At 46.2% G+C, this 26,463-nt stretch overlaps 1 protein-coding gene across 1 annotated transcript in view; it reads left to right on the plus strand.

Annotated features, from left to right (window-relative positions):
• Positions 1-26,463, plus strand: part of rmp24 (ribonuclease MRP subunit p24) — a 119,009-nt gene that overhangs the window by 44,628 nt on the left and 47,918 nt on the right. The gene's annotated exons all lie outside the window — the stretch shown is intronic.

Raw genomic sequence — 26,463 nt, forward strand, 5'->3', positions numbered from 1 at the left:
GACAGGGCTCTATGGAGAAACCGTGACACTCGCCTGACTGGTAGATATTTTATTGTTTTTTTTCCGGGCAGTTTGGTAGAGAGAGAGAGGAAGTATGGGAGGATAGATGGGGGAAGACATTCGGCAAAGGTCGCCGGGTCCGGGAGTCAAACTCGGGACGGCCGTGTTGCACCGCAGTGCACCCTGGTGCCCGACTAAAAGCTGTTTCAAACGAAAACGGCTGGATGTCATTTTGCCAAATCAGCGCGGCTGTGAGTGAGAGTCTTTCACCTTTTACACATCTATCTTTGGCATGGATTGATTGTTTAGATCACTAGCATGGCTAACAAATGCAAATATTGTAGTCTGCCCCGTTGTTCTGACCAGGATTACGTTCCTTTTGCCCCCTTTGTGTTTGTCCCAAGCGTTATGCTGATGTTTTAGGGCCTTTTTAAGTGCATGCGTTTCAAAGTATCAATATTAATAGCTTATAATGTGGTCAGTTAAACAAGAAATATTAATTTACTTCATATTTAATAATTCATCCTCCGGTTCAGGAGCTGTATTTGGTGGCTTGAACACAGAGGCAGTAACATTAAACATTAGTACAGCTGCTGGGTAACGTCTACAGGACATACAGTATACTAGAGCAGTGATTCAGTATATACTAGACTAGAGTATAAGGCTGAGCCCGAACGTTCGAACGGAACGTTCATTCGGATTTTAATGAATGGGTTCGAACGTTCGAAAAAAATAAAAATACGTTTTTGGGTGGAACGCTTGGTGCACATTGCACACGCGACGCCACCGGGGAGGTGGGGACGCACAACACAGCAGTGCTCAAGCACCATGCCCATTTACACCATGCCCAAAAGATCCACCGCTTCCAACAACCTCACTCTGAAGTACGGGGCCGTGCGGGAGAAAGAAAGAAACAAAATAACTGGAGATAAAACATTCTGGAGTAAGCATCGCGCAACGCCTGGGTGAAGTGGCTGGCGCGTATGGCATACCCAACTAAAAGTGAGTGCGTTATATGATATTACCGGTATGTTTGACTGCTGTCTTTTCCCTTTATTTTCTTCTGAGTGCTTTGTTTACATGAACAGCCACCACTGTAAACAAAATTTTTTTCACCCTAACCCTAACACCCCGTAAAATCTATAATAATAAAATTAATTAATTTTTAAAAACTAAACGAAAACCCTGGCGAACGTTCGAACCCTAAAAACAGGGTTCGGGGACAGCCTTACTAGAGTAGTGATTCAGTATATACTAGAGCAGTGATTCAGTATATACTAGAGCAGTGATTCAGTATATACTAGAGCTGTGATTCAGTATATACTAGAGCAGTGATTCAGTATATACTAGAGCCGTGATTCAGTATATACTAGAGCAGTGATTCAGTATATACTAGAGCTGTGATTCAGTATATACTAGAGCAGTGATTCAGTATATACTAGAGCCGTGATTCAGTATATACTAGAGCAGTGATTCAGTATATACTAGAGCAGTGATTCAGTATATACTAGAGCTGTGATTCAGTATATACTAGAGCAGTGATTCAGTATATACTAGAGCCGTGATTCAGTATATACTAGAGCAGTGATTCAGTATATACTAGAGCAGTGATTCAGTATATACTAGAGCAGTGATTCAGTATATACTAGAGCAGTGATTCAGTATATACTAGACTAGAGTAGTGATTCAGTATATACTAGAGCAGTGATTCAGTATATACTAGACTAGAGTAGTGATTCAGTATATACTAGAGCAGTGATTCAGTATATACTAGAGCCGTGAATCAGTATATACTAGAGCAGTGATTCAGTATATACTAGACTAGAGTAGTGATTCGGTATATACTAGAGCAGTGATTCAGTATATACTAGAGCAGTGATTCAGTATATACTAGAGCCGTGATTCAGTATATACTAGAGCCGTGATTCAGTATATACTAGAGCAGTGATTCAGTATATACTAGAGCCGTGATTCAGTATATACTAGAGCAGTGATTCAGTATATACTAGAGCCGTGATTCAGTATATACTAGAGCAGTGATTCAGTATATACTAGAGCAGTGATTCAGTATATACTAGAGCAGTGATTCAGTATATACTAGAGCCGTGATTCAGTATATACTAGACTAGAGCAGTGATTCAGTATATACTAGAGCAGTGATTCAGTATATACTAGACTAGAGTAGTGATTCGGTATATACTAGAGCAGTGATTCAGTATATACTAGAGCAGTGATTCAGTATATACTAGACTAGAGTAGTGATTCAGTATATACTAGAGCAGTGATTCAGTATATACTAGAGCAGTGATTCAGTATATACTAGACTAGAGTAGTGATTCAGTATATACTAGAGCAGTGATTCAGTATATACTAGAGCAGTGATTCAGTATATACTAGAGCCGTGATTCAGTATATACTAGAGCAGTGATTCAGTATATACTAGAGCAGTGATTCAGTATATACTAGACTAGAGTAGTGATTCAGTATATACTAGAGCAGTGATTCAGTATATACTAGACTAGAGTAGTGATTCAGTATATACTAGAGCAGTGATTCAGTGTATACTAGAGCTGTGATTCAGTATATACTAGAGCCGTGAATCAGTATATACTAGAGCAGTGATTCAGTATATACTAGACTAGAGTAGTGATTCAGTATCTACTAGAGCAGTGATTCAGTATATACTAGACTAGAGTAGTGATTCAGTATATACTAGAGCAGTGATTCAGTATATACTAGACTAGAGCAGTGATTCAGTATATACTAGAGCCGTGATTCAGTATATACTAGAGCAGTGATTCAGTATATACTAGAGCCGTGATTCAGTATATACTAGAGCCGTGAATCAGTATATACTAGAGCAGTGATTCAGTATATACTAGACTAGAGTAGTGATTCGGTATATACTAGAGCAGTGATTCAGTATATACTAGAGCAGTGATTCAGTATATACTAGAGCAGTGATTCAGTATATACTAGAGCCGTGATTCAGTATATACTAGAGCAGTGATTCAGTATATACTAGAGCAGTGATTCAGTATATACTAGAGCAGTGATTCAGTATATACTAGAGTAGTGATTCAGTATATACTAGAGCAGTGATTCAGTATATACTAGACTAGAGTAGTGATTCAGTATATACTAGAGCCGTGATTCAGTATATACTAGACTAGAGTAGTGATTCAGTATATACTAGAGCAGTGATTCAGTATATACTAGAGCAGTGATTCAGTATATACTAGAGCCATGATTCAGTATATACTAGAGCCGTGATTCAGTATATACTAGAGCCGTGAATCAGTATATACTAGAGCTGTGATTCAGTATATACTAGAGCCGTGATTCAGTATATACTAGAGCCGTGAATCAGTATATACTAGAGCTGTGATTCAGTATATACTAGAGCCGTGAATCAGTATATACTAGACTAGAGTAGTGATTCAGTATATACTAGAGCAGTGATTCAGTATATACTAGAGCCGTGATTCAGTATATACTAGAGCCGTGAATCAGTATATACTAGAGCTGTGATTCAGTATATACTAGAGCCGTGAATCAGTATATACTAGAGCAGTGATTCAGTATATACTAGACTAGAGTAGTGATTCAGTATGTACTAGAGCAGTGATTCAGTATATACTAGAGCCGTGATTCAGTATATACTAGAGCAGTGATTCAGTATATACTAGACTAGAGTAGTGATTCAGTATATACTAGAGCCGTGATTCAGTATATACTAGAGCCGTGATTCAGTATATACTAGAGCCGTGAATCAGTATATACTAGAGCAGTGATTCAGTATATACTAGACTAGAGTAGTGATTCGGTATATACTAGAGCAGTGATTCGGTATATACTAGACTAGAGTAGTGATTCAGTATATACTAGAGCAGTGATTCAGTATATACTAGAGCAGTGATTCAGTATATACTAGAGCAGTGATTCAGTATATACTAGAGCCGTGATTCAGTATATACTAGAGCAGTGATTCAGTATATACTAGACTAGAGTAGTGATTCAGTATATACTAGAGCAGTGATTCAGTATATACTAGAGCAGTGATTCAGTATATACTAGAGCAGTGATTCAGTATATACTAGACCGGTGATTCAGTATATACTAGAGCCGTGATTCAGTATATACTAGAGCAGTGATTCAGTATATACTAGAGCAGTGATTCAGTATATACTAGAGCTGTGATTCAGTATATACTAGAGCCGTGATTCAGTATATACTAGACTAGAGTAGTGATTCAGTATATACTAGAGCAGTGATTCAGTATATACTAGAGCAGTGATTCAGTATATACTAGAGCAGTGATTCAGTATATACTAGAGCAGTGATTCAGTATATACTAGACTAGAGTAGTGATTCAGTATATACTAGAGCAGTGATTCAGTATATACTAGACTAGAGCAGTGATTCAGTATATACTAGAGCCGTGATTCAGTATATACTAGAGCAGTGATTCAGTATATACTAGAGCCGTGATTCAGTATATACTAGAGCCGTGAATCAGTATATACTAGAGCAGTGAATCAGTATATACTAGAGCAGTGATTCAGTATATACTAGACTAGAGTAGTGATTCGGTATATACTAGAGCAGTGATTCAGTATATACTAGAGCAGTGATTCAGTATATACTAGAGCAGTGATTCAGTATATACTAGAGCAGTGATTCAGTATATACTAGACTAGAGTAGTGATTCAGTATATACTAGAGCCGTGATTCAGTATATACTAGACTAGAGTAGTGATTCAGTATATACTAGAGCAGTGATTCAGTATATACTAGAGCTGTGATTCAGTATATACTAGAGCCGTGATTCAGTATATACTAGAGCCGTGAATCAGTATATACTAGAGCAGTGATTCAGTATATACTAGACTAGAGTAGTGATTCAGTATATACTAGAGCAGTGATTCAGTATATACTAGAGCAGTGATTCAGTATATACTAGAGCCGTGATTCAGTATATACTAGAGCCGTGAATCAGTATATACTAGAGCAGTGATTCAGTATATACTAGACTAGAGTAGTGATTCGGTATATACTAGAGCAGTGATTCAGTATATACTAGAGCAGTGATTCAGTATATACTAGACTAGAGTAGTGATTCAGTATATACTAGAGCAGTGATTCAGTATATACTAGAGCCGTGATTCAGTATATACTAGAGCAGTGATTCAGTATATACTAGAGCAGTGATTCAGTATATACTAGAGCAGTGATTCAGTATATACTAGACTAGAGTAGTGATTCAGTATATACTAGAGCAGTGATTCAGTATATACTAGAGCTGTGATTCAGTATATACTAGAGCCGTGATTCAGTATATACTAGAGCCGTGAATCAGTATATACTAGAGCAGTGATTCAGTATATACTAGACTAGAGTAGTGATTCAGTATATACTAGAGTAGTGATTCAGTATATACTAGAGCAGTGATTCAGTATATACTAGAGCAGTGATTCAGTATATACTAGAGCAGTGATTCAGTATATACTAGAGCCGTGATTCAGTATATACTAGAGCCGTGAATCAGTATATACTAGAGCAGTGATTCAGTATATACTAGACTAGAGTAGTGATTCGGTATATACTAGAGCAGTGATTCAGTATATACTAGAGCAGTGATTCAGTATATACTAGACTAGAGTAGTGATTCAGTATATACTAGAGCAGTGATTCAGTATATACTAGAGCAGTGATTCAGTATATACTAGAGCCGTGATTCAGTATATACTAGAGCAGTGATTCAGTATATACTAGACTAGAGTAGTGATTCAGTATATACTAGAGCAGTGATTCAGTATATACTAGAGCAGTGATTCAGTATATACTAGAGCCGTGATTCAGTATATACTAGAGCAGTGATTCAGTATATACTAGAGCAGTGATTCAGTATATACTAGAGCCGTGATTCAGTATATACTAGAGCAGTGATTCAGTATATACTAGAGCAGTGATTCAGTATATACTAGAGCTGTGATTCAGTATATACTAGAGCCGTGATTCAGTATATACTAGACTAGAGTAGTGATTCAGTATATACTAGAGCAGTGATTCAGTATATACTAGAGCAGTGATTCAGTATATACTAGACTAGAGTAGTGATTCAGTATATACTAGAGCAGTGATTCAGTATATACTAGAGCAGTGATTCAGTATATACTAGAGCAGTGATTCAGTATATACTAGAGCAGTGATTCAGTATATACTAGAGCAGTGATTCAGTATATACTAGAGCAGTGATTCAGTATATACTAGACTAGAGTAGTGATTCAGTATATACTAGAGCAGTGATTCAGTATATACTAGAGCTGTGATTCAGTATATACTAGAGCCGTGATTCAGTATATACTAGAGCCGTGAATCAGTATATACTAGAGCAGTGATTCAGTATATACTAGACTAGAGTAGTGATTCAGTATATACTAGAGTAGTGATTCAGTATATACTAGAGCAGTGATTCAGTATATACTAGAGCAGTGATTCAGTATATACTAGAGCAGTGATTCAGTATATACTAGAGCCGTGATTCAGTATATACTAGAGCCGTGAATCAGTATATACTAGAGCAGTGATTCAGTATATACTAGACTAGAGTAGTGATTCGGTATATACTAGAGCAGTGATTCAGTATATACTAGAGCAGTGATTCAGTATATACTAGACTAGAGTAGTGATTCAGTATATACTAGAGCAGTGATTCAGTATATACTAGAGCAGTGATTCAGTATATACTAGAGCCGTGATTCAGTATATACTAGAGCAGTGATTCAGTATATACTAGACTAGAGTAGTGATTCAGTATATACTAGAGCAGTGATTCAGTATATACTAGAGCAGTGATTCAGTATATACTAGAGCCGTGATTCAGTATATACTAGAGCAGTGATTCAGTATATACTAGAGCAGTGATTCAGTATATACTAGAGCCGTGATTCAGTATATACTAGAGCAGTGATTCAGTATATACTAGAGCAGTGATTCAGTATATACTAGAGCTGTGATTCAGTATATACTAGAGCCGTGATTCAGTATATACTAGACTAGAGTAGTGATTCAGTATATACTAGAGCAGTGATTCAGTATATACTAGAGCAGTGATTCAGTATATACTAGACTAGAGTAGTGATTCAGTATATACTAGAGCAGTGATTCAGTATATACTAGAGCAGTGATTCAGTATATACTAGAGCAGTGATTCAGTATATACTAGAGCAGTGATTCAGTATATACTAGAGCAGTGATTCAGTATATACTAGAGCAGTGATTCAGTATATACTAGACTAGAGTAGTGATTCAGTATATAGGTGTAGTTCAGTATAAGGATAAGGATGAACTTTATTGATCCCCTTGGGGAAATTCGGTGACAATATAGGTGTAGATCAGTGATTCAGTATACTAGAGCAGTGGTTCAGGGGGCGGAGCAATGGTTCAGGGGCGGGGCAGTGGTACAGGGGGCGGGGCCCAGATGTCGCGTCTGCAGAGATAACGATCCCCTCCTCTCTCCTCCTAATGAAAGGCACACAGGCACAAAATGAAGGAGTTATTTTGTCAAATGTCCACTCTCTCTCTCCACTGCTGAAGCCATTAAGATGAGGAGGGAGGGCGACGACGGGGTTGACCGGAGACTGTAGTGGAAGAGGGAAGTACAAAATCGACACCGGCCCTAATGAAGAGACTCTCACGGACGGCCTCGTTAGAAACCAGGAGCAGCTCATTCCGTATGCAGGTGTTCACTTCGCTGCACTCTCCCCACAACACATCCATTGTCTGCGCGGACTGAGAGGAGGACGGAGGAGGAGAGGGAGGGGGAGAGGAGGACAGAGAGGGGGAGAGGAGGACATAGACGGAGAGGGGGAGAGGAGGACAGAGGGGGAGAGGAGGACAGAGAGGGGGAGAGGAGGACAGAGAGGGGGAGAGGAGGACAGAGAGGGGGAGAGGAGGACATAGACGGAGAGGGGGAGAGGAGGACAGAGAGGGGGAGAGGAGGACATAGACGGAGAGGGGGAGAGGAGGACAGAGAGGAGGAGAGGAGGACAGAGAGGGGGAGAGGAGGACAGAGAGGGGGAGAGGAGGACATAGACGGAGAGGGGGAGAGGAGGACAGAGAGGGGGAGAGGAGGACATAGACGGAGAGGGGGAGAGGAGGACAGAGGGGGAGAGGAGGACAGAGAGGGGGAGAGGAGGACAGAGGGGGAGAGGAGGACAGAGAGGGGGAGAGGAGGACAGAGAGGGGGAGAGGAGGACAGAGAGGGGGAGAGGAGGACATAGACGGAGAGGGGGAGAGGAGGACAGAGAGGGGGAGAGGAGGACAGAGAGGGGGAGAGGAGGACAGAGACGGAGAGGGGGAGAGGAGGACAGAGAGGGGGAGAGGAGGACAGAGAGGGGGAGAGGAGGACAGAGACGGAGAGGGGGAGAGGAGGACAGAGAGGGGGAGAGGAGGACATAGACGGAGAGGGGGAGAGGAGGACAGAGAGGGAGAGGGGGAGAGGAGGACAGAGAGGGGGAGAGGAGGACAGAGAGGGGGAGAGGAGGACAGAGACGGAGAGGGGGAGAGGAGGACATAGAGGGGGAGAGGAGGACAGAGACGGAGAGGGGGAGAGGAGGACAGAGAGGGGGAGAGGAGGACATAGACGGAGAGGGGGAGAGGAGGACAGAGAGGGGGAGAGGAGGACAGAGAGGGGGAGAGGAGGACAGAGGGGGAGAGGGGGAGAGGAGGACAGAGAGGGGGAGAGGAGGACAGAGAGGGGGAGAGGAGGACGGAGACGGAGAGGGGGAGAGGAGGACAGAGAGGGGGAGAGGAGGACAGAGAGGGGGAGAGGAGGACAGAGAGGGGGAGAGGAGGACAGAGAGGGGGAGAGGAGGACAGAGGGGGAGAGGAGGACAGAGAGGGGGAGAGGAGGACAGAGAGGGGGAGAGGAGGACAGAGAGGGGGAGAGGAGGACAGAGAGGGGGAGAGGAGGACAGAGAGGGGGAGAGGAGGACAGAGGGGGAGAGGAGGACAGAGAGGGGGAGAGGAGGACAGAGACTGAAGTTACTTTCCATCATACATTTGATTGATGGATGTTTTTTTCTTTTTGTGTGTCTTACATACAGATGTATGCCCAGCCCATATGGGCTTACAAGGCACATAAACAATAAGTATATAGTATACTTAACAATAAGTATATTATAGACCAAGATGGCCACAAAAAATAAAACATAATAACAAGCTGTAAACAATGTACTTCAAAGAAACAGAGGAATTCATATCAAAATGAGAGAGTTGGTGTGGAAGATGGCTGAGAGAGGGCGATGAGGAGGAGGAGGGTGGATTGGGAGGGAGGAAGACTGGTTCTTAGTATGCAGCAGTGGCCAGGTACTCTCCTGACGCTCAGATCCGGTCTCTGATAGGCCGATAAGGATCAGGCAGGAAGTGATCGTTATCAAACAGGAAGAGGAAAGGTCTCCGAACATCTGTCTCTGAAGTCGAGGAGGAGGAGGGAGTTATTGATGTCCCGGGAATCCATAATCTGGGTACGTGTGATGTGCACAATCAGGAGTTTGACTGTTAACCCTTTCACTACCACACTACAGAAGGTTAACCTTTTCACTACCAAACTTAACCGTCTGTAGTGTGGTAGTGAAAGGTTAACGTTCTGTAGTGTGGTAGTGAAAGGTTAACCTTCTGTAGTGTGGTAGTGAAAGGGTTAACCTTCTGTAGTGTGGTAGTGAAAGGGTTAGTGTGGCAGTGAAAGGATTAACCTTCCGTATTGTCACAGTCAAAGGGTTAACCATTTGGTAGTGTGGCAGTGAAAGTGTTAAAATGTCATTTTAGGCAAACATCCAGGTTACGTAGTATGTAGGGTAATTAAACTTAAGATTAACTTTGATTAAGCTAACTCTGTAAGCTATCTCTGTAAGCTAACAAGGTATTTTTACAGGAGAGTAGACTAAACTAAGAGCATTGACATACATAATGTGAATTATAGATATGATGTGCAGAGATATCTGGATAATGACGCCCTAACAAGACAGCTGTGTGTGTACTAGTGGATGTGTAGATAGAGACAGTGAGAGGGGGGTAGTGTGTGTACCAGTGTTGTAGTCAAGTCACTAAATCTTGAGTCCCCAGTGATAGAGTCCAAGTCCGAGTCACCAAAGAAGAGCCTGAGTCGAGTCCCCATTATCCTAGTCAGAGTCCGAGTCCAAGTCATCAAGGTTGAGTCCACTCCACTCTGGCAGTCAAAGAGCTGACATACAAATAAAAAAAGGTCTACATTAAACATAAATGACACAGCGGTCACCGTTTCAAAGGGAGTTTATTTACGTTGTGACACAATAGCCAAACAAATGCACTAGCCATCACTATCTTATGCCAAATGATTAGGGCCTAATACAAATAAAATAACTATTTATCAATTAACAAGTCCGAGTTTTCGTCTGCACCTTCCGAGTCTGGAATGCAGTCAATCCTCGAGTCCAAGTCCGAGTCATCAGTGCTCAAGTCCAAGTCGAGTCACGAGTCCTGAAAATCAGTCCAGGAGTCGAGTCCTACAACACTGGTGTACACAGTTACATTTCACCATCGCCATATAAACTCATGTGGGAGTATTGTCCGATTTGTGTTGTACAAAAGTGGGTAAGATTCTTCCTGTCCCACCTTTATCATCCAACATTGCAAACTGTGTTGGTGTTTGTGCATAGAAAAATAAATATGACATGTATATTAAATCCATAAGAGTTATTAAAGAACGGTCTGTCTGTCCAGCTCTGAGCTCCAGGCTTCTGATTCATTGATTTACTGGTTGAATTTTACATTTCATCTTTTTAAAATATGGGCTGTTCAGCGGACAGAACAGTGGACTCAGGTGGTAGAGCGGTCGTCTGGTAATCAGAGGTTTCCTGGTTCAATTCCGGCTCGACACTTTACCCCTAACTGTTCGCGATGAGCAGGTCGGCACCTTGCATGGCTGCCTCCGCCGTCGGTGTGTGAACGTGTGAGTGAATGGGTGAGTGAAATACATAAATTGTAAAGCGATTATATATACTTTCACAATTGAAGCCTGTCAACTTCAAGAGGACGTAATCAGAGCAGCATAACTGGACCACATACCACTTTAACATAACCTTTAATCAGAGCAGCATAACTGGACCACATACCACTTTAACATAACCTTTAATCAGAGCAGCATAACTGGACCACATACCACTTTAACATAACCTTTATTCAGAGCAGCATAACTGGACCAGATACCACTTTAACATAACCTTTAATCAGAGCAGCATAACTGGACCACATACCACTTTAACATAGCCTTTAATCAGAGCAGCATAACTGGACTACATACCACTTTAACATGACCTTTAATCAGAGCAGCATAACTGGACCACATACAGGGGAGGAAACTAACTTTTTGGCTTACCAGCCAACTGGCGAGTATCTGATTTTTTTTACCAGACAAACTGATTTTTTACCAGCCAAAAAAAATCGCTAATTGTGATAATTACTTCTTTGTATGTCTTCGTCTAAATTGATTTTCAATCATAGTAATAATCACACCGTGTCTCTACTCTTTAAAATATTTATTAGCATAAAACATTAATAACAGTCTCTACTCTTCACAATATTAGCATAACACATATTAACATGAAAGAGGGATCTATTCTGGACTGGGTTGGGCTGAACTGGGCAGTGAAAGATGCTGGGTTGGACTGGGTTGGGCAGTGAAAGAAAAAAACCGAAGTATGTTGTGAAGTGTATAGATAGATAGATGTGAAATGTATAGATGTAGCAGTACTGTCTATCTGTATGTCGTGTACTGTATGTCATATGTTATGATGAATTGAAAATGGGGGACCCTGATGTAAACAAGACGAAAGTCTTTCTCTGGTCTGCATCCCCTTAACAATTGTGTGTATTGAGCCGTACTGTATTGTACCCATTCTGCAATCTGTTAATAAAGTTTTCAATCAGTCAATCAAGTTAACTTTGAACCTCGGTTGTCAAGCCACGTCAATGTTGTGTATGCATCCGAGTGTTCACTGTGCCTTTAAGACGGCACGGTGGCCTTACGACAGTGCTGTGAAGTACCGGCGTCAAGTGTTGTGGTAACGTCAGTTGGGTTGGTCTGCTGTTGTGCACTGGTTGAGCTAGCCCCTTTCGTGACTGCGATGTGCAAGCCAGGGGCTTTTGAGCATGAAATAAAATGTCTAACCTTACGTCGTAGTCCGGTGCGCAATAGACTAACATACACCTCTGTAATTTAAATGTGTCCTTGCCTTGGACTCGAGAGTTGTACTAGGGTTGGATGCAGTTCCCCGTTGCTCAGTCTGTCTGTTTTCCATCTTCTGTGTTTAACGTTATCTGTTTGCGAGTGCTTCCTTGACTGATGGCCAGTACCACGGGACTTTTATTCAACATTCTATATTTCCGCGGGTTGGCCAGTACTGCAGGAACTTTTATTAAACATTCTATATTTCCGCGGGTTGGCCAGTACTGCAGGAACTTTTATTAAACATTATATATGTCCGCGGGTTGGCCAGTACTGCGGGATCTTTTATTAAACATTATATGTCCGCGGGTTGGCCAGTACTGCGGGAACTTTTATTAAACATTAAATATGTCCGCGGGTTGGCCAGTACTGCGGGAACTTTTATTAAACATTATATATGTCCGCGGGTCTTGTGCAGTGCTCTCGTGGCACTGTCAACTCGCCAGACTGGCGAGTGGTCTTCATGAATCACTCGCCAAACGTAAAAAATACTCGCATTTGGCGAGTAAAGTGGCCTAATTTCCTCCCCTGACCACATACCACTTTAACATAACCTTTAATCAGAGCAGCATAACTGGACTACATACCACTTTAACATAACCTTTAATCAGAGCAGCATAACTGGACCACATACCACTTTAACATAACCTTTAATCAGAGCAGCATAACTGGACCACATACCACTTTAACATAACCTATAATCAGAGCAGCATAACTGGACCACATACCACTTTAACATAACCTATAATCAGAGCAGCGTAACTGGACCACACACCACTTTAACATAACATTTAGAGATCAATGGATACACAAACGTCATGTAGAATGTGTACTTTTACTTAAGTACATTCAATAGCAAATACTACTTCTACTTAAGTAGAATTTGAAGGGAGGACTTTTACTTTTACCAGAGTACTCATTTATCTGACTATTTCTACACACCACTGTGTGTAGTTTCATGCGTCATGAACAAAGGATTTTAAGAAAGGACGCGCGGTCAAGCGGGAATTGCAGGCATAGTGTGCGGCGACCGTCTTGTGTGTCGCCTGAACCGTTCACTCTCTCTGTGAGTTTCCCGGCGTTCCAAAGAGGCCCATGTTTTCCTAACATGCCGTTTTCCAGTGTTCGGCACCAGAACTCCTCCGGACCACTGGCTCTGCAACGTATACTTAAATATTACTTCTCCAACCACACGTTTACATCTTTGAAGTCGCTGGAACTTTCTCGTGTAGCGCTGCCGCTACTCCATACATCACCCCCCCTAGGCTCAAAGAACAAGTATTTAGTGTGATTGTGTGTTCTCTCTCTCTCCTCTCTCCTCTCTCTCTGCTTCTATCTCTCCTCTCTCTTTCTCTCACTGCTTCTCTCTGCTTCTCTCTCACTGCTTCTCTTTCACTGCTTCTCTCTCTCTTTCTGCTTCTCTCTCCTCTCTCTCCTCTTTCTCTCTCCTCTCCTCTCTCTTTCTGCTTCTCTCTCTCCTTTCTCTCTGCTTCTCTCTCTCCTCTCTCTCCTTTCTCTCTCTGCTTCTCTCTCTTTGCGTGTGTGTGTGTGTGTGTGTCGGTGTGTGTCGGTGTGTGTCGGTGTCGTACCCTTCACAGAAAGACTCGCACCCCAAACCCATCTGGGACTTTGCATAACCCCCCCCCCCTTACTAATTTCTCAACAATGTTTGGTTTTAAACGGACCGTTGACTCCCCATCTTTATCACGCGACTTCCCAGTAATCCTATAGCCTATCGCACCGAGCTATTTCTACCATCTGGTTTCGAGGTCACTTGTTTGTCAGACACATACTGGAGGGATTTGGGGAGACGTGCGTGTGACCTCTGGGTGACCTCTGAGGTCACAGCGTGGCAGCAAAGTGATACCTTTAAGAGTGGAGGATGCTACATCAGGGAGATAAGAGAGATATGCAGACTGTCTCTTTCTCTTTATTTCCATCCCTCTCCCTCCCCTTCTCTCTTCTTCTCTCTCCCTCTCTCCTGTAGTCTTTTATGGTTGACTCTAGGCTTTGTAGTTTATCTTGTATGTGTTTTTGCTGTTCATTATTTTGTATTGGGCTAAAGAGATTGTAGAAGTGGTTTACCCATACGACTCCATTTTGGATGGATAGCTCCTCATGGTGTTGTTTGTTTAGTTTGTTCCAGTTTTCCCTGAAGTTGTTTGGTTTTATGGATTCCTCTACAGTATATCCTGTAGCTGGTTTCTAACGTGTTGGTCCCTATTTTTCCCGCATGTTTTTGTAGTGTTTCAATGTTTCACTGTATTGAAGACGTGTGTTTTGGTTGTCTGGGTCTCTGTGTGTTTTTTTTTAATTTGTATCCACTTTTTTTCTCCTCATTTTCTATTTTTCTCCCATCCCAATTTCGTATAGCCAATTCTCCCCTCCCCTATCTTGAACGTTGCTAGACTTTGCCCCCCACTGGTCAGTTGTAGTGAGGATAGAAGCCTTGCATCACATGTCCCCTCCGGTACACAAGGAGGCAGCCTGTCGCATCTTTTCACCAGACAGCGCAGACTCTGTGGCGAGGTGTAACGCGTGGGAGGCTCACGCTGCCCCCGATACTTCCTGTCTCTGCTGTGCAGGCATCACCCAACCGCCCTGTAGGAGTCGCTGTCCACAACATCCAATCCCCACCCATTGACTTCCACCCGCTGACTCTGCCAAATGAGCCAATACGACGGCCGGCCCAAGTCGAAGGCAATGCTGAGACTGGGATTCGATACCAGAGTCTCTTGCAATGGTGACGAGTGCAATCTCCGCTACGCCACCCAGCCGCCTCTGTGTTTTTGGTTTGATAGGTTCCTTCATTTCTTCCTGAGATTTTTACAATCATTATCATACCGTCATGCATATTAACATTTTTCCCTCGCTTTCCTATTTGAGGCCTTTAGGTTGCATAAGGAGGCTGTAAGGTCAAATATATTATTGAGGTTTTCTACCGCCCTGTTTGCACTTTTGCTGTTGTGTTGGACGTTTTTTTTCTCCAGGAATCGGTCTAATCATGATTGGACCCTTTTGTAGCTTTATAGCAGTTTGGAATGCTTCTATACTACTTCATTTACATTTGTAGAGTTTTTTTAATAGTGTGTAGTTTGTTTGGTTTTGATACATCCTGGTTGGGTGTTGATCTGTTCAGATAGACAGTGGTTTTGCTGTGGTCTGACAGGGGTGTTTGCTGGCTGACTGATGAACGCTCTGAGAGACTCTAGGCTGAGGTCAGTGATAAAGTAATCTGTTACCCAGAGATGAGCTGTATGTGTAACTACCATAAGGGTCCCCTCTGAGCCTACCGGACTATGCACAGTCCAAGCGAGCGACAGAGCTGTAGGAATTGTGACCCATGTTTATTTGTTGTTTGGTCATAGTTTTTACTGGGGGGGGCATAATTATTTGGGAGGGGATGTTTCCACCTCCTGATAGGTGTTTGTCTCCCTGTGTGCTGAGAGTGTCAGGTTTCTCGTCCTGTCCTGGCATTAAGGTCTCACAAACTACAATGTGACCACAAGCCTGGAACTGGTTGATTTCGTCCTCTAGGATGGAGAACATGTCCTCCTTATAATATGGGGATTCAATTGAGGGAATGTAAGTGGCACACAGGAAGACCCTCTCCACCCTCTCTCTACTCTCTCTCTCTCTCTCCACCCTCTCTACTCTCTCTCTCTCTCTCTGTCTCTCTCTCTCTCTCTCTCTCGCTCTCTTGCTCTCTCCCTCCACCCTCTCTTGCTTTCTCTCTCTCTCTCTCTCTCTCCCCCTCTCTCTCTCCCCCCTCTCTCTCTACTCTCTCCCTCTCTCCCTCTTTCTCTCTCTCCCCTCTCTCTCTCTCTCTCTCTCCCCCCCTCTCTCTCCCCCCTCTCGCTCTCCCTCTCTCTCTCCCCCCTATCTCTCTCGCTCTGTCTCTTGCTCTCTCTCTCTACTCTCTCTCTCCCACCCCTCTCTCTCTCTCGCTATTTCTTTCCTCCCCCCCTCTCTCTCTCGCTCTCTCTCCCCAAGACGTGACTTGAGGAGGAGGGTGGATGAGGAGGGAAAATGAGGTGGAGGAGGAGGGTAGAGGATGGTGGAGGAGGGAGGAGGAGGGAGGAGGAGGAGGGGGGGAGGGGGAGGGGGAGGAGGGAGGATGAGGAGATTAGCCTCTACGCTCGCCCTCCCAGAAGAGATAAACGCCGCTCCAGGGATACCACACCACTTCATCACTGCCAACACAGACTTCAGAGAGCTGTTATATTTAGCACCGTTCCATTAGCTGAAGAGCGCAGCTCACTGGGTGAAGTGTGGAGCGAGACGAGACTCGAGAAGAGCTCTTAACCCTTTCACTGCCACACTACCAAAAGGGTTAACCCTTTCACTGCGACAATACAGAATGTTTAACCCTTTTCACTGCCACACGACAAAGTGTTAACCCTTTCACAACCACACTCTACAGAAGGTTAACATTCATCTGTGATGAAAAAGACACATGAACCGCTTTTGGTTTTGACTCGAAAATAAGTGTTGTGTTACATGAAGGGGAAGTCCGGCCCTATTTTAGCCTGGTAACCCAGTATCTGTTACCAGTGTTGGTGCATGTATTGAGTTTTCCAGTGGTGGAAAGTAACAAAGTATTTTTACTCAAGTACTGTACTTAAGTAAATTTACTTAAGCTACTAGTACTTGAATGTGAGTATTTTCATTTTAGGGAACTCTATACTTTTACTCCACCATTCATTTCATGGGGAATATTGTACTTTTTACTCCACTACATCTGAATTTATGATCTGAACCCATCAGTTACTAGTTACTTTGAAGAAAAGGATTTTGCATAGAAAACACAATATAAACACAAAATAAAAAATGTATGAAGGCTATATACTTTCACATTTGAAGCCTGTCAACTTCAGTAGGACGTAATCGGAGCAGATAACTGGACTACATTCCACTTTAACATAACCTTTTAATCAGAGCAGCATAACTGGACCACATACCACTTTAACATAATCTTTAATCAGAGCAGCATAACTGGACCACATACCACTTTAACATAATCTTTAATCAGAGCAGCATAACTGGACCACATACCACTTTAACATAACCTTTAATCAGAGCAGCATAACTGGACCGCATCTACGGTGTAAATCTCCTCGATTACAGTAGTAGGGAAGGGGGGGGGATTCAGGGAGGGAGGCAAGCAGGGAAGGGGGCCTTCAGGGAGGGAGGGAGGCAGGGAAGGAGGGACTCATGGAGGGAGGGAGGCAGGGATGGGGGCCTTCAGGGAGGGAGGGAGGCAGGGATGGGGGCCTTCAGGGAGGGAGGCAGGGAAGGAGGCAAGTTGATGTTGATCGTTGAGCAGCCTGACAGCCCGTGGATAGAGGCTGTTGGTCAGTCTGCTAGTTCCGGACTGGATGGATCTATACCTTCGACCAGAGGGCAGCAGTTGAAAAAGATGGTGTGCTGGGTGGTACTGGTCCTGTAAGATGTTATTCACACGACGTAGGCAGCGGGAGGTGAAGACTGTGGAGATATCTGGGAGGCTAGCTCCAGTGATCCTCCTTGCAGCCTTGACCACTCTGTGTAGGGCCTCCTTCTCTGCCCTGGTGCAGCTGGAGAACCACACCAGTAGTCCGTATGTGAGCACACTCTCTACTGCGCAGTGGTAGAAGTTGGCCATCAGTCCCTGTGGGAGTTTAGCCCATTTAAGCTTCCGCAGATAGAAAAGGCGTTGCTGTGCTTTCCCCACAGCAGAGGTGATGTTGATCCCCCAGGACAGGTCATCAGACATCGTCACGCCCAGAAACGTACATTTTGAAACCCTCTCCACCTCCTCATTTCCAATGAGGAGTGGAGAGTGGCTGAGGTCACCAGTCCTGCGGAAATCAATGATCATTTCCATGGTCTTCGTGGGGTTGAGAGCAAGGTTATGACCATCGCACCACTCCACTAGTCGCTCAACCTCCCTCCTGTATGAGGTCTCATCATTTCCTTTGATGAGGCCAAGTACTGTTGTGTCGTCTGCCAATTTGACTATGAGGTTAGATCAGGGGTCAGCAACCTTCACTATCAAAAGAGCCACTTTTCCCCCGTCCCACAAAATAAAATGCTCAGGGAGCCGCACAACCTATTTACCCTTAAAATGAAGATAACAGTGTATAACGTTTTATATATCCCCAAGCATACCCCACATTTAGCATAAAACGCCTGACAATTGCATACCCAAAGTAATTTGCGATGTATTATACTTTATACTTATAACACACAGTTTCTTGCATTAATGGGATTATAAAGTAACAAAAAGAAATAATTTGACTTTTTATTGCTGTTTTTACCTGTTATAACAAAGGAAAACGATAGGTTATGTAGATAACCTAGTTATATTAGTATTGGCTGAGCGTCCCGCTCTGAGCCTCCCACGAAAAAAAACACATGCACCCCACCTGTATGGGTCCCCGCCCCTTATGGTGGCACCACCCATATAACCATGACTCTGGTCATGAAACACCCTTCCTCGCCAAAACCCGTCCCAGGAAAAGATCCCTCAAGAGGGAACTCAGGGCCGCGCAGAGCGGGACGCTCAGCCAATACTAATATAACTAGGTTATCTACATAACCTATCGTTATATATCGTATTTGCATCGCGTCCCGCTCTGAGCCTTACGAGATAATGGGGAAGAGCGGGCGCGAGACCCGACAGATGTACCCCCTGAGGACCCGTAAGCCCACATCAAGGGGTGCAGGGAGCCCTGTCACCCCATCCTCCCTAATGAAGGGGGGGCGCAGTCAACTCCACCTGAATGCGAACAAGAGGGAAACTAGAACCCCTTGAACACACCGTACAGGCGGAACCACGTGTGACTCAACACACTGTGGCCCATACCCATACACTCCTGCTACCCGACCAAAGGACGGGAAGCAGGGAAGGCCACAGACCCCAGAACCGCCTGGGAGACAGAACCCCCGGTCATGTCCATGAGGAAAAACCTTACAAAGGAGCCCGGGGAGGACCATGAAGCTGCAGCACAGATGGCCTCCACCGAGGCCCCACCCAGGAGAGCGGCAGAGGCAGCCACCCCACGAGTGGAGTGCACCCTGACGCCCCCAGGGGGATCCTGCCCAGCCAACGTGTAGCAGAGGGTAACACCCTCGCACAACCAATGGGACAGGCGCTGCTCCGACAGTGCCTTACCAGCACGAGCCCCACCGTAACAGACAAAAAGCTGGTCGGTAACCCTGAAATCCTGAGTACGGCTGAGGTAAATCCCCAAGCACGGACTGGACATGACAGGTGAAGGCCCGCAACTAACTCACTAGTGTGAGGAGGAGGACGAAACGCCTGAACCACAATATCCCGGGAGCGGAAGGAACTCCGGATATTCTTAGGCACGAAAGCAGGATTAGGTCGCAGAGTGACACCGCAATCGGCCCGAAAAGACAGGCACTCTGGACATACCGAGAGAGCACAGAGCTCACCTACGCGTTTAGCGGAAGTGACAGCCAGAAGGAACGCGGTCTTGAAGGACAGCTGTCCCAACGGCGCCTGCTCGAGCGGCTCAAACGGGGCCAAGGACAACCGACCGAAGACCAATTGAAGATCCCAAGTCGGAGCCAAGGAGCATTGCACCGGCTTAACGCGTCGAGCGCCAAGCAGGAAACGCTTCACAAGAGGGTGGCTGAACAAGACATCCCCTCAAACCCCTCATGATAGGAGGATATAGCTGCTGCATATACCCTCACCGTCGAAGCCGACAGTCTATCAAGGAGAGACTGGAGGTAACTAAGGACAGCAACCTGAAACCAAACCTGAAAACGGGTGGGGTTGTGTAAACACAAGTCCCCGCCTCACCGTTCTCTCCATCTACCTCGACATATGGTACTGCCGTAGTCATATGTGACGACACTCCCAACGCACCCGCCGTCACGTGGCGCAGGTCCGCCAGGAACTGTAGATAGTTGGCCCGGTCCCCCCGCTGTGCGTAGACAACCCCGGAACCGTGCGAGGAGCGCGTTCCGTGTCGGAACACCTGACCCTGACACACCCACGAGGCAATCGCACCCAAGGGGGAACCCCGACAGAAATGGCCGATCTGATACGGGGGGCTTCCGATGAAAAAAGCCCCCCCACTGAACACCCCTCCAGAACATGCTGAAGGAGTTGTTCTGCAGCCGGACATGCAAGGTGTAAGGCCCCCATGGGTTCCTACACACCGTAGCCCTGCAGTGATATTACTACCACCCCAAACCATGTGAGCTGCGACCACTTGCCAATATTTCAGGAGTGGGAGGCACCAACATGATACCTGGCCTGGCGAAGGCGAGGCCGGGGAAGCCCGCACTGTGTGCCTCAAAAGGTTTCGAGCCCCCCTGCTGACAACACTTAAGTTGACAGACGTAACACCAGGCTCAACCAACACAGTTCAAGGTGTGGGAGCCGCTTGACAGCACAACATTCTCACGGACAGACCCAGGCTCAGCCATCAACTGGGTGTCAGCCCCTGTCCCCATGAGAAGCGAAAAGGGGGGCCGCCCGCGCATCAACGAAGGCACGCGGCCCGCAGCCAAAGGAAACAATCAGAGCCCACTTCTTCCGCTGGTGTTGGGGAAGGGAGTGATCGGAGAGCGGGCTGCTCGCGGCAGGACGGTGACGGCTTGTTTGTTCAAGCCGAACCCATCCTACATGGCCGATCCCTCGGCCGCCAAGGCTGTCGGCCTTGTGGACACCTGTCGAATCAACGCCCAGGATACCTCTGGCGGGGGAAAAACATGGCCGCCTGTCGAGGGCCCCGTCATCGCCGCTGACGAGGCCGTGCTCTCTCTTCTTCTGGCTGCGCGGTGTGAGGCGGTGTAGGGCCTAGGACAATACCGCCCGCGCTCCAGCAGAAGACCAAAATCCCCTGCGGAGAGGGGAACCCTGAGCGGTTATAGCTTGCGGCTGGGTCAAAGCTAATAACGTCAACAACCTCGCGCGATGTGTCGACGTCGGCTGGCCCTCAAGGCCCCTCCACCAGACACCATTTTTTTTAATAGAAAAAACAGCAATTCGAACACAGTTCTAATCGTTGCCAATTCCATACCGTGGCGGTACAAGCCTTAACAGCCCACCAGCCACTCGCCAGGCCGACCCACCCATGGTGTCGGCCGGGCGGGGCATTGTTTCAATATATCAAAAACAAAGGACTGACGTTAACATGGAGCACCAGTGGTGATTGCAAACAGCACCCTCCACTGTGGTGTGCACCATGAAAGGGTTAAATGAATAAAAGAGCTAAACCACAAAAAACTGTAGAATGAGCAAACCCATACACACAAAGTTTAAGGGGAGACGGACCAGACCCGTCTTCATTCAAAATATTCACAACAGAACACCAGCCCTAGTTTAGCCCATTTACCAAAAAAGGTAAACAAAGCCCCCCCCCGCACTACTCCCCCAGTATACCGATTGACCGTCAGTATGAATGGTTTGAGAGGAGAGAAAGCTGTAGCAAGACAGACCTTCTCATAGCAGAGTGACAAAACGAAACAATAGCCCCCTACACAGGGCCGCCCCAGGAGGTGGGGGCCTCGCGTCTAAAAACGCACAGGGCCTCACATTTCTCCCAGGCGGCCCTGCCCTTATACTACTGCAGCCTAACGCCAGGCAATGTGGGACCCAAGACAACAATTGCCTGTGCACAGACACGCAACATGTTTACCATGTCGGCTGGACCCATAGCCCCACTACCCGACGCCAACCCAGATGGGAACACCGTTCAACAAACCCCGCCGGAACACAAGGTAAAATACCTGGCTAGGAACCTAGCCACGACCTACCCCGTTGTCAACCCATTTACCCGAAAAAGGTAAATAGAACTAAAAAAAACCCACAACAGCTACCGACTGACCTTCATTGATGAACCGGGCAAGAGGCGGGAGAGTGACAACATCTCACGGCGGAGACATTAAAACAGCATAGCAATTAACAGTAGTAATAGCATGCGGCAGTAGCGATAGCATGTAGCATAGCTCTAGATGTTTTAGCAGCACGCCCAAGACAGCTTGGAAACCGTTCCCTGCAGAGAACGTTCACCAAACCATCCTGCCCCCGGCGCCAACACACAACATGGTTGTGTTAACAAAACAAACCAGCATTACTAACACTAATACCCATGCCTGAAGACACAGGGCCTACCTGAGTACAAGCTGGCCCGACAGCCAGCCTTGTACAGCTGAACCTCGATGTGCAGTCATCAAACGAGGAACATCAACACAGGCCCGTCGTGTCGCCGAAAACATGCGTCGAAGATGCCAGGGGCCAGCAACCTCCGGTAAGCTTCCAACATTATTAATCTTCCTTAATCTTTTCATTCCGCTAGTCTCGTATGGTGCACGCATCCAATACGCTGGGACGAAAATAGAGGAAGGGTGTTTCATGACCAGAGTCATGGTTATATGGGTGGTGCCACCATAAGGGGCGGGGCCCCATACAGGTGGGGTGCATGTGTTTTTTATTCGTGGGAGATACATTAGGTATCACAGGAGATAGGAGTATCTCGTAAGGCTCAGAGCGGGACGCGATGCAAATACGATATATAACCTCAAACTCTTATGAAGAGGAGAAAAAATACTGGCTGTGTAGACCTATTTTTAAATAAAACACAGAAGAGGAGACAAAACACTGGTGTCTGTAGACCGACTTTGAAATAAAACCCTGAACTATGCAGCTCTATTAGAGTCCTTCCCTTATTTGTGGAACATTTATAAAATAAAAAGTAAGTCTACTTTGAAAAAAGACTACCATGTGTAGACCTACTTTGAAATAAAACACAGAAAAGGAGAAAAAACACTGGCATCTGTAGACCTACTTTGAAATAAAACCCTGAACTATGCAGCTCTATTAGAGTCCTTCCCTTATTTGTGGAAAATCTATAAAATAAAAAGTTAATTTTTCGTTGTTCGCAAATTTCACACCACATATCAGGCATACATGTAAGCCTTTTGTTGATGAAATATTTTTTCATTTCAGTGTCACAGTATGACATCGATCTCCAAAATAATAATAAAAAAAAAAAAAAAAAAATGGGCTAGGGAGCCGCAGCTGATTGGCTAAAGAGCCGCATGCGTCTGACCCCTGGGTTAGATGGAGAGGAGGAACAACAGTCGTGGGTGAAAAGTGTATAGAGAAGTGTAAAGGGAGTGTGGAGTGGTGGCCTTGGGCTTTATGAGAGGCTAGCTGAGGACACCCGCAATGTCATGGAAGTACTGGCCAGTTCAGAACTCACGTGATTGTGGGGAGTTAGTGCTGGGTGTTTAATGATTTATTTTAAGTGTCAGGTCCACACACACATTACGCACACATGGGGGGACAGTGGCTCAGGAGGTAGAGCAGTCGTCTGGTAATCCGGAGGTTCCCGGTTCGATTCCCACTCCTCCCGGGCATCGTGTCAAAGTGTCCTTGAGCAAGACACTTAACCCCTAACTGCTCCCGATGGGCACGTTGGCACCTCCGCTGTCGGTGTGTGAATGTGTGAGTGAACGGGTAAAATGTGAGGAACAAATTGTAAAGCGCTTTGGATAAAAGCTGTTCTATAAATGCAGCAATTTACCATTTACACACACACACATTACACACACACACACATTACACACACGCACACATTATGCACACATTACATTACGAACACGTCATGACTAGCTCATGCCAGCTGGGTTAATGACTCGGCTGTTTGATCTGCAGGGAACCATGTGAGAGGCTTTACATGTGACACAATAATATACACACACACGCAAAACAAACGCATCCATACTTGGGTCCTGGATGCAGATCAGAGCTATTTCTGCTCCCAGTCACTTTAGATGTGTGTCTTTCTGGCCGGATATACATCCCTGTGGTGTCTCCTCCATGTCTCCTCCTCCATGTCTCCTCCTCCGTGTCTCCTCCATGTCTCCTCCATGTCTCCTCCATGTCTCCTCCTCCATGTCTCCTCCATGTCTCCTCCATGTCTCCTCCATGTCTCCTCCATGTCTCCTCCTCCATGTCTCCTCCATGTCTCCTCCTCCATGTCTCCTCCTCCGTGTCTCCTCCTCCGTGTCTCCTCCATGTCTCCTCCATGTCTCCTCCATGTCTCCTCCATGTCTCCTCCTCCATGTCTCCTCCATGTCTCCTCCATGTCTCCTCCTCCATGTCTCCTCCATGTCTCCTCCATGTCTCCTCCATGTCTCCTCCATGTCTCCTCCTCCATGTCTCCTCCATGTCTCCTCCATGTCTCCTCCATGTCTCCTCCATGTCTCCTCCATGTCTCCTCCTCCATGTCTCCTCCTCCATGTCTCCTCCTCCATGTCTCCTCCATGTCTCCTCCATGTCTCCTCCATGTCTCCTCCATGTCTCCTCCTCCATGTCTCCTCCTCCATGTCTCCTCCTCCATGTCTCCTCCATGTCTCCTCCTCCATGTCTCCTCCTCCATGTCTCCTCCATGTCTCCTCCTCCGTGTCTCCTCCATGTCTCCTCCTCCATGTCTCCTCCATGTCTCCTCCTCCATGTCTCCTCCTCCATGTCTCCTCCTCCATGTCTCCTCCTCCATGTCTCCTCCATGTCTCCTCCTCCATGTCTCCTCCATGTCTCCTCCTCCATGTCTCCTCCTCCATGTCTCCTCCTCCATGTCTCCTCCATGTCTCCTCCTCCATGTCTCCTCCATGTCTCCTCCTCCATGTCTCCTCCATGTCTCCTCCATGTCTCCTCCATGTCTCCTCCATGTCTCCTCCTCCATGTCTCCTCCTCCATGTCTCCTCCATGTCTCCTCCATGTCTCCTCCTCCATGTCTCCTCCATGTCTCCTCCTCCATGTCTCCTCCTCCATGTCTCCTCCTCCATGTCTCCTCCATGTCTCCTCCTCCATGTCTCCTCCATGTCTCCTCCTCCATGTCTCCTCCATGTCTCCTCCATGTCTCCTCCTCCGTGTCTCCTCCATGTCTCCTCCTCCATGTCTCCTCCATGTCTCCTCCTCCATGTCTCCTCCTCCGTGTCTCCTCCATGTCTCCTCCATGTCTCCTCCATGTCTCCTCCATGTCTCCTCCATGTCTCCTCCATGTCTCCTCCTCCATGTCTCCTCCTCCATGTCTCCTCCATGTCTCCTCCATGTCTCCTCCTCCATGTCTCCTCCATGTCTCCTCCTCCATGTCTCCTCCTCCATGTCTCCTCCTCCATGTCTCCTCCATGTCTCCTCCATGTCTCCTCCTCCATGTCTCCTCCATGTCTCCTCCTCCATGTCTCCTCCTCCATGTCTCCTCCTCCATGTCTCCTCCATGTCTCCTCCTCCATGTCTCCTCCATGTCTCCTCCATGTCTCCTCCATGTCTCCTCCTCCATGTCTCCTCCTCCATGTCTCCTCCTCCATGTCTCCTCCATGTCTCCTCCTCCATGTCTCCTCCATGTCTCCTCCATGTCTCCTCCTCCGTGTCTCCTCCGTGTCTCCTCCATGTCTCCTCCTCCATGTCTCCTCCATGTCTCCTCCTCCATGTCTCCTCCATGTCTCCTCCATGTCTCCTCCATGTCTCCTCCATGTCTCCTCCATGTCTCCTCCATGTCTCCTCCATGTCTCCTCCTCCATGTCTCCTCCTCCATGTCTCCTCCATGTCTCCTCCATGTCTCCTCCTCCCTGTCTCCTCCTTCATGTCTCCTCCTCCATGTCTCCTCCATGTCTCCTCCATGTCTCCTCCACGTCTCCTCCTTCATGTCTCCTCCTCCATGTCTCCTCCATGTCTCCTCCTCCATGTCTCCTCCATGTCTCCTCCATGTCTCCTTCATGTCTCCTCCTCCATGTCTCCTCCATGTCTCCTCCTCCATGTCTCCTCCATGTCTCCTCCATGTCTCCTTCATGTCTCCTCCTTCATGTCTCCTCCTCCATGTCTCCTTCATGTCTCCTCCTCCATGTCTCCTCCATGTCTCCTCCTCCATGTCTCCTCCATGTCTCCTCCATGTCTCCTCCATGTCTCCTCCTCCATGTCTCCTCCATGTCTCCTCCATGTCTCCTCCTCCATGTCTCCTCCATGTCTCCTCCATGTCTCCTCCTCCATGTCTCCTCCTCCATGTCTCTTCCATGTCTCCTCCTCCATGTCTCCTCCTCCATGTCTCCTCCATGTCTCCTCCATGTCTCCTCCTCCGTGTCTCCTCCTCCATGTCTCCTCCATGTCTCCTCCTCCATGTCTCCTCCTCCATGTCTCCTCCTCCATGTCTCCTCCTCCATGTCTCCTCCAT

Source organism: Notolepis coatsorum (genome assembly GCF_963971535.1).
Source record: "Notolepis coatsorum genome assembly, chromosome: 4".
Taxonomy (NCBI): Eukaryota; Metazoa; Chordata; class Actinopteri; order Aulopiformes; family Paralepididae; genus Notolepis; species Notolepis coatsorum.